The sequence below is a fragment of the Mustela nigripes genome, chromosome 10 (assembly GCF_022355385.1).
Source record: "Mustela nigripes isolate SB6536 chromosome 10, MUSNIG.SB6536, whole genome shotgun sequence".
Classification (NCBI taxonomy): Eukaryota; Metazoa; Chordata; class Mammalia; order Carnivora; family Mustelidae; genus Mustela; species Mustela nigripes.
In genome coordinates this window covers 5,060,868-5,066,279 of record NC_081566.1, presented here as the reverse complement: position 1 = coordinate 5,066,279, position 5,412 = coordinate 5,060,868, and the positions used below count along the sequence as shown (strand labels likewise).

Genomic DNA, 5,412 nt, shown 5'->3' with positions numbered 1-5,412 from the left:
GATTTCTTAGAAGTAAGGGGATTCTGGAAGAATATTTCCCTGTTTGTATTACTTATGACTTTCATTACATTTGTTATGATTCGTGCAATAGTTTTTAAAATTTATCTACAATCACTTTTCATTTTCAAGTAAATCAACTCATTATGAAAGTGCAGGAAAGTATAAGATAATCAGAATCACCCTTAATTTAAACACAACCACTCTTCCCCGGATGGCAGATTACCTTCCAAGGTGTTCATTATTTATACATGATAATTATTCTACGCAAAAACGTTTTCCCTGAACATTTTTTCCCTATTTTTTCCTGTTAGTATTATAATTTAACATTATATTTTCATGTTATTTCACATATCTATTTTTCATGTTTCCTGCTACTTCACAGGTCTACTGAATTGCCTTTTTAATGGTTGCACAACAATTCCTCCAGTAGTTACTTACTATTTCTGCATTGGAGGTGGTTTGTTTTCACTTTTTCACCACTGTAAAGGACTCTGTGATGAACAGCTTCATTCCTAAAGCTTTCTATGGGTTTAGAATTCAATCAACAAAATTTCGAAAAACGAAAGTTAAGACAACTCATCCAAGAGAAAAATCAGCAAGATATAAACAGACAGTCTTTAGAGGAGGAAAAACAAAACTGTTGAAATCTTATATAAAAAGACCCTCAGCCTCCCCGCTGGTTACTCACTCCTGAAAGTACAAAAGGACAGAGAGAGGGACCCCTGTTCACAGAATCAGAAGGCCTCAGTTGTAAGAATATGTGAAGGAAGCATCCCCTTTGGCAGAGGAAGAGGCAGTGCAAAGGTCCTGTGGTAGATCTGGTGTCTCTGAACAGTAAGGAAGTAGACATGGCCAGGGTGGCATGAAAGAGGGAGCGTGCTAGAAGATGCGGTCAGAGGGTAAGAAGGTTGCGGCATTAGTTAGGACCCTCTTGGCCAGTGGACTTTACTCGGAATGAGATGGGGAGCAACTGCAGGGTTTTCCATGTTTATAACAAATGCACATTGTTTTCGTAATTTCAAGAATGTGAATAAAATTTAAAAGAAAAAATTAGCCAATTGGACTAAATCTGGTTCATGGTTGCCTTTACCCAGGCAGGCTTGTAGGACAGGCCTAAAATCCAGGCTCTGCCACCAGGATGCGGACTGCCCTAGAGCGACCATCTATAGTCTGTTCGCATTCACCTGAATATTGTAATCTTCATCTCTTCCTGCCCTTGCCCCACAAGCAGAGCTCTGGTTTGCACACAGTAAGTGGTTGATTTCTACTGAACGATGCAAATCCCTTCATCCTTGTGCTCTTTTATCATTCAGGAACACATATTCATCACCGAGCCCTTTGTGAAGGGCTGAATTGTGTCCCCACCCCCCAAATGCAGATGTTGAAGTCCTAACACTTAGTGCCACAGGATGTGACTGTATTTCCAGAGAGGCCTTCACAGAGGTAATTGGGTTAAAATGATGACCTTGGGTGGGTCCTGAGCCAACGTGACTGGTTGATCTGGGCCAATCTTCTTTGTTCCACTTTACAGATAAAGACACGGAAGGTCAGGGAGGTCCTGAGGTGCTTATGTAGCAGAGCCTGGATGACAGACCAGGTCTTGCCAAGCCTGTATTCTTCCCCACACAGCACACAGCCCCCACATCACGCCCTTGAACATTAGCATTACTTAAATCTATTAAACTCCTTCATGTCAAAATTCCACGCACGATTTTGCCATTTCTTTTTTCTTTATTTTTTTTAAAAGATTTTATTTACTTGACAGAGAGAGAGAGAGAGCGCGCATAAGCATAAGCAGAGGGAGCAGGAGAGGGAGACGTGGACTCCCTGCTGAGCAAGAGAATCTGATGTGGAACTCAACCCCAGGACTGAGGGATCATGACCTGAGCTGAAGGCAGACATTTGACCGACTGAGCCACCCAGGCGGCCCAATTTTGCCATTTCTCTGAGACTTTAATTTATTCTGCAGATTAAATCTTCATGGTACATGTGCATAAACACACACACACACATACATGCACAGATGTTTATTACATAATTATCTGCGGAAGCAAAAAAAGAAAAAAGGAAACAACATAAACATCCACCAGCTGGGCACCTAATTAGTAAATGCTGGTGTATTGATATGTAGCAACTTAAGAAACCAAAAATACAACAGACAGTTCTGTATCTGCAGCTATGGAAAGCTCTCCAAGATAATTAGGTGACAAAAGCCAGCTCTAGAATGGTATGCATAATATTTATATATGAAAAGGAAAAGATATATAGGCTGTGTATGTATAATAATATGGAAATCCCTATCTGGTTAGAGTTTTTGTTTGGGATGGTGAAAAAATTCTAGAAATGGAGAGTGGTAAACATGATTGCACAACAACTTTATGCCACTGAATTGCACACCTAAAAATGACTATAATGGCAAAATTATATTTTTGTATACTTTACCACAATAGAAATGTTTATTTATGTAGGTCTATATCACTATTGATACTGACATCCACAGCTGGATGGCTACATACACAAAAAATGTTCTCCCACTCAATTCAAGAGGAGCCGGGAAAGCGGGAGGTCGGGAGAAGTTTACTTAATTTCCATGAATGACGTGAACACTTCAGTCACACTGAGCATGTGTGGACGGTTCTAGGGTGGGACAGACTGGAGGCACAGGGGCCCTTCTATCCAGCAAAGCACCCTCAACTAGGCCGTAGCTCAGTGCATTTCTGGTGATGACTTACTGAGGTTTGGAAATATCTCCAATATATAGAAATTGTCACTATAATGGTGTTGGGGGGATACAGTTCCATTGCTGTATGAGCACGAAAACAATCACTGCTGGCAGACAGCCCGATTATTACTGGTGCTGTTATTCCCTGGAGAAGCAGGCATGAGAGGCCAAGTCCCGCCCTCCCTGCCCCATCACCCACCCGAGCACCGGTCCGGTCTGACCCTCAAGGGAGACGAACACATCTCTGGCCAGAGCACCCGGCCCTCCTTCGGGGAGCGGGCCATGCAGGAGGCCGAGAGGGTTTCTGGACAACCAGAGCGGGCTGAGCGGGCTGGGCAACCGAAGTAAGGCGCGAGGTGGAAGGGAGCCGGGGGCTGGGGTCGCGGCCTGGGGCTGGGGCGCGGCCTGTACCTGCAGCCGCACCAGTCCCCCGGAGCTGTTCTGCAGGCCCCAGGCCCCCGAAGGCATGACCCCAGGCCAGAAACCTGCTTGCCTGAGGCCCCCTTCAGCCGGGGGCTTCCTGAGCCCCGGGCCACCCCTTGTCCCGCTCTGTGGGGGACCCTGCGCCTCCCGCTCTGCGGGACACTGCGGCAGGCCAGCCGCAAGCGCAGGAGGCGGCCGGGGGCAGCTTCCCACTGCGCCAAGCTTCCCGGAGGTCGGGGTCGGAGGAAATGCGACTTGGATTCTAAACGAGACACAGAGACCTCCGGGGACGGAGTTGACAGCCCCCTGGATTTCAGAGGCGAGCCTGGCCCTCCCGGGGGTGGCCAGTGTCCCGCGGCGGCGGAGCCCCTCGCGGAAAGCGGAAGAAGAGAACGAGGGGCTCCGGCGGCTTCTCGGAGGCGGCCGCGCTCGCACTCGCTGTCCCCACCCGCGGCCGAGGCCCCCCGGGCGCGCTCGGCCTCTGCGCTCCAGCCACCCCCGAAGCCGGGCGCGCGCTAGACCCCAGCCCCGAAGTCCCCAACCCAATTCCTAAATAACAGCCTTGGGCTAGAGGGAGAGAAAGCCCGGGACGCGGGAAGGGGCGCGGGGCGCTTCCTCCGCACGCGGCCGGGCTCCCCGCCCCCCCAGCCGTGCGGTTACCGCGAGCAGCGGCCCCGCCCCTCCTGCCCGCCCCGGCTCCTCCTCGAGGTTTCCTGTCGAGCTGCCATCCAGGGCCGGGGTTATCGCCCGTGATCTCCCGTCTCCGCTGCTCGCACTGCGGCGCCCGCCCCCACTTGCGGTCCCGTCCCCCGGGCCGCGCCGCCCCAGCCCCCTGCGCGGGAGCTCTCGGCGCGGCGGGGGCGGGGTGCGGGGCTGGTTCCCAGGCGTCGGAGAGCGCTCCGGGGGGCTCCCCTGCGAGGCGGGGGTCGGCCTGGGGTGGGGTCGGCCGTCGGGGCAAGGCCTGGCCCGGGTTACCCCGGCGAATGCCCACACGGGTCCGCGCTGGTGCCCGACCTGCAGGCGCGAGACGCCGCGGCCCGTCGGGGCCGCCCCCCCCCCCAACGCGCCTCGGAGCAGGGAGGAAGCGCGGGGGTCTCTGCTCTCCCACGGGGACTCCGCATGTCGTCAAGCTGCCACTCTGGGCGGCGACGGCGACTCTCCCATGGAGCCCCACCGGCATCAGTTTCCGGGCTTTCCTGGCGCCCCGCACCCCCCGCGGCAGGTGCGACGGGCCGGGCCCCGCGGCGGAGCTCGGAGGGGGCTCGCGGGGCTGCCCGGGTCCGGCGTGGCTGTCCCGCCCCGGCTGCAGCGAGGAGAGGAGGCGCGCGGGCGAGGCCGGGGCCACGCGGTTCCCGACGGCGGCGTGTTCTGCCTCTGACCCGAGCTGCCCCGTCGCACGACGAGGTCTTTAGGGAAACACAGATGCAGAGTTTTGACTTAGGAAGACCGAAGTCAGTCGAGCTAGTTCCTGGGCAAAGACGGGTTTCTCGGCCCCTCTTGGCTTGCTGCCACGTCCTCACCCGCGCTCCCCAGTTGGGTCTGGGGCCGTGTCAGGATCACCCCAAGCCCCTGAATTAAGAGCCCCTGGGCATGGGTGTGGGGGTCAGGGCTGTAACCTGCTCCCCCACGTTCTCGTGCGCGCCGTGCTTTGGGGACCCCTGCTCTCTGGGCTGTTTGGATCTGGAAGATTCTGCACCTGCAACTGCTCCCCCCCACCCCCGACTGCTCTCTGAGGGAGGGCGGCCCAGACCTCTCTGGGCAATCAGAGGGACCACATGTGGGCCGACGCGCACAAGCTCCCTCGCTTTTGTCAGAGAGACCCCCGAGGGAGCCAGACTTCCACGTCCCGATCCACGCTTCATGCCCCCACATTTATTCACGCCAATGTGTCATCTCATCGCCTCGCCATGTTTAAAACACACCTACGAGGACTGGCCTGGGATTTCTTTTTCTCCTTCTGCCCTGCCTTCTTCACAGCCAGGTGTTTGCTGAGGACCAGCTTCCTGGGGGCCCCGCCGAAAAGACCTCATGGCCACCTGGTTTTGGGAGATTGGGGGCGGCTCGTGGTGTGAGATGCCGGCCTGGGCAGGTCCAGGAGCTGGGCTGGGGGTCTCATGATGCCTCAGCTTGCTGCCGGTGGTGTTCTGTGCTCCCGGAAGGGAGCCACAAGCTGCTCTGGGCCTTCAGGGACTCTGAGCTTTCCTGAGGACTGTGTTCATGGGGTGAGCCCCCCCCCCCCCCCCCCCCCCCCCCCCCCCCCCCCCCCC

General features: G+C 54.8%; 1 protein-coding gene and 1 long non-coding RNA gene across 3 annotated transcripts in view; one reads left to right on the top strand and one right to left on the bottom strand.

Moving 5' to 3' along the window:
* LOC132026050 (uncharacterized) overlaps positions 1-1,685 on the top strand; it is a 4,777-nt gene extending 3,092 nt beyond the window's left edge. Inside the window, exons 2-3 of the long non-coding RNA XR_009406747.1 lie at positions 1,314-1,443; positions 1,532-1,685. This is a non-coding gene — a long non-coding RNA (uncharacterized LOC132026050). The remainder of the gene's footprint in view (positions 1-1,313; positions 1,444-1,531) is intronic.
* Positions 1-5,412, bottom strand: part of CD247 (CD247 molecule) — a 67,397-nt gene that overhangs the window by 15,559 nt on the left and 46,426 nt on the right. The window lies entirely within an intron of this gene.